Raw genomic sequence first — 6,805 nt, 5'->3', positions numbered from 1 at the left:
TGGTAGAGTGGATGGGTAGAGTGGATAGGTAGAGTGGATAGTAGAGTGGATGGTAGATTGGATAGTAGAGTGGATGGGTAGAGTAGATAGTAGAGTGGATAGTAGAGTGGATGGGTAGAGTGGATGGGTAGAGTGGATGGGTAGAGTGGATAGTAGAGTGGATGGGTAGAGTGGATAGTAGAGTGGATGGGTAGAGTGGATAGGTAGAGTGGATAGTAGAGTGGATGGTAGATTGGATAGTAGAGTGGATGGGTAGAGTGGATAGTAGAGTGGATGGGTAGAGTGGATAGGTAGAGTGGATAGTAGAGTGGATGGTAGATTGGATAGTAGAGTGGATGGGTAGAGTAGATAGTAGAGTGGATAGTAGAGTGGATGGGTAGAGTGGATGGGTAGAGTGGATGGGTAGAGTGGATAGTAGAGTGGATGGGTAGAGTGGATAGGTAGAGCGGATAGTAGAGTGGATGGGTAGAGTGGGTGGGTAGAGTGGATGGGTAGAGTGGATAGTAGAGTGGATGGGTAGAGTGGATGGGTAGAGTGGATAGGTAGAGTGGATGGGTAGAGTGGATAGTAGAGTCAGGGGCGAAAATCTGATATCAACCTTGGAGGGGACAATTACATGAAATTTTCTCAGGAGCAATTCCTGAGGGGGACACCAAAAGTAGTGCTGTAACACATAGACTATGTTGTAATATGTTAAATGTATATTGAGGGACCATAATCACTACTACTGGATAATTGTTAGGTACAGTAGTTAACTGAAGGGTTGTCCCAACTTGTTTAAATCATTATAATACTACTAATAATAATAGTTATAGCAATGTTCCTTATCAGTGCAGTGTTCCTCTCTCTTGAAACGTTTGCAAGAGTTTGCGGTTCTATAAATTGTGGGTGTGGCTGACATGGTTTTATGTCATCACTGAGGTAACTGGACGATGCTGTGCCACTGTCCCCTATACTGGTGCTGCTGGCAACAAGGGTGACACCTGGTCCTGCCGTGGCTGTGACACTGTCCTCAAGTCTCTCTCCTTGGCTCTTTCCCTTTCACCACCCTCACTGACTCACAGTCTGTCTCCTAGAAAATAAATAAGGTGTTTGCCGTACTCCTAACTACCGGTACCCAAAACTACACAATTAATCACAACAGCAATACCATTGCCTTAAACAAATCTTGGTTCAGTCACCAGTTTAAATTGAGAGTGGGGGTATTCATGGCATTTTCCAATTATGTCCCTATTTTACAAATCAAAAAAATTGAGAACCTTTCATAATGTTGCCAAACAAAGACTCAACAAACTTACCTGAGACTCCCTGTCTCTGCCAGTCTGTCCCTGCATATCTGTCCCCAGCTCTGCTGTCTGTGTGCCATCTGTTGCCTGCTCTGCCTAATGACATCATTGTGAAATATTTCCATTAGCATTTCACTTCTTTCTTATGAACATTTTATCAACTGGTCTTTGAGATATTAGGCTACTAGAGTTCTTACTTTGCGTTTTGGTGTACTGAAAAATACTCTGATGTCCGTCTTTTTACTTTTTTCTGACATTTTTCTACCTGGCTGGCTGGCTGACCAGTCTAGCTGCACACACACATTTACACAACACATGCTGCAACGTTTTGAAATTTTAACATAGTTTGTTTCATATTGGCAGGCTTCCAACAATAGCTGAATTTGCAAAGCTAGCGAGCACCAATTCCGTTTCTGTGGTGTTTGCTATAATCTTTGCTACCTGGTTAAAGGTGAAAAGAATAAAAAATTCACTAGCGACAATTTAGCTTTTGCAACGAGACCATTAAATATATTTAAGACAATGGTATAAGAGAGTGTAGTTTTGTTCAGTTTGGACTTCAGTTTATCGCTAACCTTATCACAGGGACTTTGAAGCACTACAGCTGCATGCTAATCTTGGAATAAACTGACGATAGCAAATATTCCATCTTTGACGACGCCACATAAATGGAATAGGTACTAGCTAGCTTGATAGTTAATGTTTGCTTTAGTTTGCGCGCTAGCTCTGCAAATTCAGCTAGTGTGTGAACCCTGCAACATGAAAAAAATATATACATTGCTAAGGCGCGATTGACTGGATTACCTCACGTCAGTTACGTACATTGAGTGCCTTTCGGACAGTAGATACGAGCCCTCTATTACCTTGCCAGCTAAAGAACTGGCAGTGGATCAAACCATTGTGAGGCAAAGGGCGGGGGGGTCGCAATCTTGTGAAATTTAAAAACGCGCTATTAAGTGTCTATAATCAGTACAAGTGCTTTCATTGCGTATTATTAATATTATTGATATTACATAGTTATGTTTACAGTGATATATTGGGGGGGACAAATCATATTTTCCCCAGGATGGGGGGGTCGTGTCCCCCCCGTCCCCCCTGGGATTTCCGCCTATGAGTAGAGTGGATAGTAGAGTGGATGGGTAGAGTGGATAGTAGAGTGGATAGTAGAGTGGATGGGTAGAGTGGATAGTAGAGTGGATAGTAGAGTGGATAGTAGAGTGGATGGGTAGAGTGGATGGGTAGAGTGGATGGGTAGATTTGATAGGGAGAGTGGATAGGTAGAGTGGATAGTAGAGTGGATAGTAGAGTGGATAGTAGAGTGGATGGGTAGAGTGGATGACTGTGTCCATGAAAAGAGTAAAAAGCCATTCTGAGGATTACAGGTTTTCATGAGTGACATTTCATTCTGTTACTGTATAATCACTCCCATTCTCCAGGTGCCATACTCCATTTTGTCTAACACCTTCAAAGGCCTGGAGGAATTATACACTACTGGCAAAGTACCATTCTACGGGATTAGAATTGACTTTGTGTATATCGCGTTTTATACAGCCCCGTGTTTGTATTTGTGTTTGTTTGCCTTGATAATAGGCCTCCTAATTTGCATTTTATTTATTAATAAATAAACAAATGTGTTAGTGTGGATAACAGTGAGACTGGATAACACATAACAACCTGGCTGCTAGTAGCATTCTACTTTCCCCTGGGGACAGAGAACATGACTGGGGTTGGAGAGTGAGCCCCTCTGTCATTAAGTAATCACTACATGCTAACCTGCACTGCCTTGTGTACTGGAATCTACGTATGGTCTCCTTGCAGACATTTGTATTGCTATCTTGTTTACTTTATTAATAAAATATCTTGTGTTTCTCTCTATTATTACATTTTGACACAAAGCTGAATGAATATCCCAAAGGGACGAAGTGAGAGTGTGAACAAGGGAGAGAGGGGAGAGAGGGGAGAGAGGTAGAGAGATATTTAGTATAGTAAACACTTGGAGCCCCTGAAAATGTGACACAGCATGCTCTCCTCTGTCTGCTTAATCCGCCTTGCTCTGCCATATCAAAGCTTTTCCCACTTCATTATCAATAAATTATACTTTTAAATGATCTCAGCGGTACAAACAAGTGCTTCTCTTAGAGAGAGGGTAGAGAGAGGGAGAGGGAGAAGGAGGAAGAGAGAGATAAATAGAGAGACAGAGAGAAAGAGAGAAGGGAGAAGGGCAGAGAGGGAGACATTAGTCATTTCATTTGCAAAGATTTAACAGAAAATTGTGTTTCTTTTTGCTGCATTTATTTCTTTATTTCTTTAACCACGTTAACCTTCTGCGTTGATCCGCTAGTGAAGGGGCCTGCACAGCGAATCTCCACGGCAACAGGCTATGCTGCTGCTCAGTGCTCTGCAGTGCTTAGATCTGTCTTTGATTCAAATGGAATGTGTTCACGTGACTCCAGGCAGGGCCTAGCTCTCTCCACTCTGCTAAGTTGCACATCACTCCACTGGATCAGCTGCGGTTCTCTGAAGGAGACAGCCAGGCGGGCTGCAATAAGGAGAGGATGTTCTGCTCTATTGACATGGTGAAACAGAGCTCTAAATGTTAGCATAGAATAACATAGTTACATGGTGTACTTTGCGATGATGTTATGTAACACGTTCAGTGCAGCTGTGTGAATGAATGTCAGGGCTTAGGGTGCTATAGTAGGCTCTCTCTACCAGTGTTAATCTCCTTTGACGCAAACATGAAAGGGAACAACGACTGATGTCTTTAATGTGTGTATGGATAAGTGTTGATCTCTCTCTCTCTCTTCTCTCTCTCTCTCTCTCTCTCTCTCTCTCTCTCTCTCTCTCTCTCTCTCTCTCTCTCTCTCTCTCTCTCTCTCTCTCTCTCTCTCTCTCTCTCTCTCTCTCTCTCTCTCTCTCTCTCTCTCTCTCTCTCTCTCTCTCTCTCTCGTATTTGATTCCCTATACCATTTTTCATATAGCCTATAAGAATTATATTATCCCTACAATACTTCCAAAGTTGTGGACACAGCAGATTGTCAATGAATTGATGGCTAAATGGATGGGTAGAGTGGATGGGTAAATGGATGGGTAGAGTGGATGGGTAGAGTGGATAGTAGAGTGGATGGGTAGAGTGGATGGCTAAATGGATGGTAGAGTGGATGGCTAAATGGATGGTAGAGTGGATAGGTAGAGGGGATGGGTAGAGTGGATGGGTAGAGTGGATAGGTAGAGTGGATGGGTAGAGTGGATGGGTAGAGTGGACAAGAGAGTGGATGGGTAGAGTAGATGGGTAGAGTGGACAGTAGAGTGGATGGGTAGAGTGGACAGTAGAGTGGATGGGTAAATGGATGGCTAAATGGATGCCTAGTGTGGATGGGTAGAGTGGATAGTAGAGTGGATAGTAGAGTGGTTAGTAGAGTGGATAGTAGAGTGGATAGTAGAGTGGATAGGTAGAGTGGATTGTAGAGTGGATGGGTAGAGTGGATAGTAGAGTGGATGGGTAGAGTGGATAGGTAGAGTGGATAGTAGAGTGGATGGGTAGAGTGGATAGTAGAGTGGATAGTAGAGTGGATTGGTAGAGTGGATGGGTAGAGTGGATAGGTAGAGTGGATAGTAGAGTGGATGGGTAGAGTGGATAGTAGAGTGGATGGGTAGAGTGGATGGGTAGAGTGGATAGTAGAGTGGATGGGTAGAGTGGATAGGTAGAGTGGATAGTAGAGTGGATGGGTAGAGTGGATAGTAGAGTGGATGGGTAGAGTGGATGGGTAGAGTGGATAGTAGAGTGGATAGTAGAGTGGATAGTAGAGTGGATAGTAGATTGAATGGGTAGAGTAGATAGTAGAGTGGATGGGTAGAGTGGATAGTAGAGTGGATAGCAGAGTGGATAGTAGAGTGGATGGTAGAGTGGATGGGTAGAGTGGATAGTAGAGTGGATGGGTAGAGTGGATAGTAGAGTGGATAGTAGAGTGGATAGTAGAGTGGATAGTAGAGTGTATGGGTAGAGTGGATAGGTAGAGTGGATGGGTAGAGTGGATAGTAAAGTGGATAGTAGAGTGGATGGGTAGAGTGGATAGTAGAGTGGATGGTTAGAGTGGATGGGTAGAGTGGAGGGTAGAGTTAATAGGTAGAGTGGATTGTAGAGTGGATAGTAGAGTGGAAAGTAGAGTGGATAGTAGAGTGTATGGGTAGAGTGGATGGGTAGAGTGGATGGGTAGAGTGGATAGTAGAGTGGATGGGTAGAGTGGATGGGTAGAGTGGATGGGTAGAGTGGATGGGTAGAGTGGATGGGTAGAGAGGGTGGGTAGAGTGGATAGTAGAGTGGATGGTAGAGTGGATAGTAGAGTGGATGGGTAGAGTGGATGGGTAGAGTGGATGGGTAGAGTGGATGGGTAGAGTGGATAGGTAGAGTGGATGGTAGAGTGGATGGTAGAGTGGATAGTAGATTGGATGGGTAGAGTGGATAGTAGAGTGGATAGTAGAGTGGATGGGTAGAGTGGATAGTAGAGTGGATGGGTAGATTGGATAGTAGAGTGGATAGTAGAGTGGATAGTAGAGTGGATAGTAGAGTGGATGGGTAGAGTGGATAGTAGAGTGGATGGGTAGATTGGATAGTAGAGTGGATAGTAGAGTGGATAGTAGAGTGGATAGTAGAGTGGATAGTAGAGTGGATAGTAGAGTGGATGGGTAGATTGGATAGTAGAGTGGATAGTAGAGTGGATAGTAGAGTGGATAGTAGAGTGGATAGGTAGAGTGGATGGGTAGAGTGGATAGTAGAGTGGATAGGTAGAGTGGATGGGTAGAGTGGATAGTAGAGTGGATGGGTAGAGTGGATAGGTAGAGTGGATGGGTAGAGTGGATAGTAGAGTGGATGGGTAGAGTGGATGGGTAGAGTGGATTGTAGAGTGGATAGTAGAGTGGATAGTAGAGTGGATAGTAGAGTGAATAGTAGAGTGGATAGTAGAGTGGATAGTAGAGTGGATAGTAGAGTGGATAGTAGAGTGGATAGTAGAGTGGATGGGTAGAGTGGATAGTAGAGTGGATGGGTAGATTGGATAGTAGAGTGGATAGTAGAGTGGATAGTAGAGTGGATAGTAGAGTGGATGGGTAGATTGGATAGTAGAGTGGATAGTAGAGTGGATAGTAGAGTGGATAGTAGAGTGGATAGGTAGAGTGGATGGGTAGAGTGGATAGTAGAGTGGATAGGTAGAGTGGATGGGTAGAGTGGATAGTAGAGTGGATGGGTAGAGTGGATAGGTAGAGTGGATGGGTAGAGTGGATAGTAGAGTGGATGGGTAGAGTGGATGGGTAGAGTGGATTGTAGAGTGGATAGTAGAGTGGATAGTAGAGTGGATAGTAGAGTGAATAGTAGAGTGGATAGGTAGAGTGGATAGTAGAGTGGACAGTAGAGTGGATGGGTAGAAAGGATGGGTAGAGTGGATGGGTAGAGTGGATAGGTAGAGTGGATGGGTAGAGTGGATGGGTAGAGTGGATAGGTAGAGTGGATGGGTAGAGTGGAT

At 44.0% G+C, this 6,805-nt stretch overlaps 1 long non-coding RNA gene across 1 annotated transcript; it reads right to left on the bottom strand.

Annotated features, from left to right (window-relative positions):
* Positions 1 to 915: 915 nt before the first annotated feature.
* Positions 916 to 2,286, bottom strand: LOC129837517 (uncharacterized). Its single transcript, XR_008756724.1, has 3 exons — positions 2,091 to 2,286; positions 1,299 to 1,382; positions 916 to 1,072 (listed from the first exon to the last, which is right to left on the bottom strand). It is a non-coding gene; the product is annotated as an uncharacterized LOC129837517 (long non-coding RNA).
* Positions 2,287 to 6,805: the final 4,519 nt, after the last annotated feature.

This window comes from Salvelinus fontinalis, chromosome 38, assembly GCF_029448725.1.
Source record: "Salvelinus fontinalis isolate EN_2023a chromosome 38, ASM2944872v1, whole genome shotgun sequence".
Classification (NCBI taxonomy): Eukaryota; Metazoa; Chordata; class Actinopteri; order Salmoniformes; family Salmonidae; genus Salvelinus; species Salvelinus fontinalis.
Note: the sequence above shows the minus strand (reverse complement) of the source record. Positions and strands in the feature narration are given on the sequence as shown.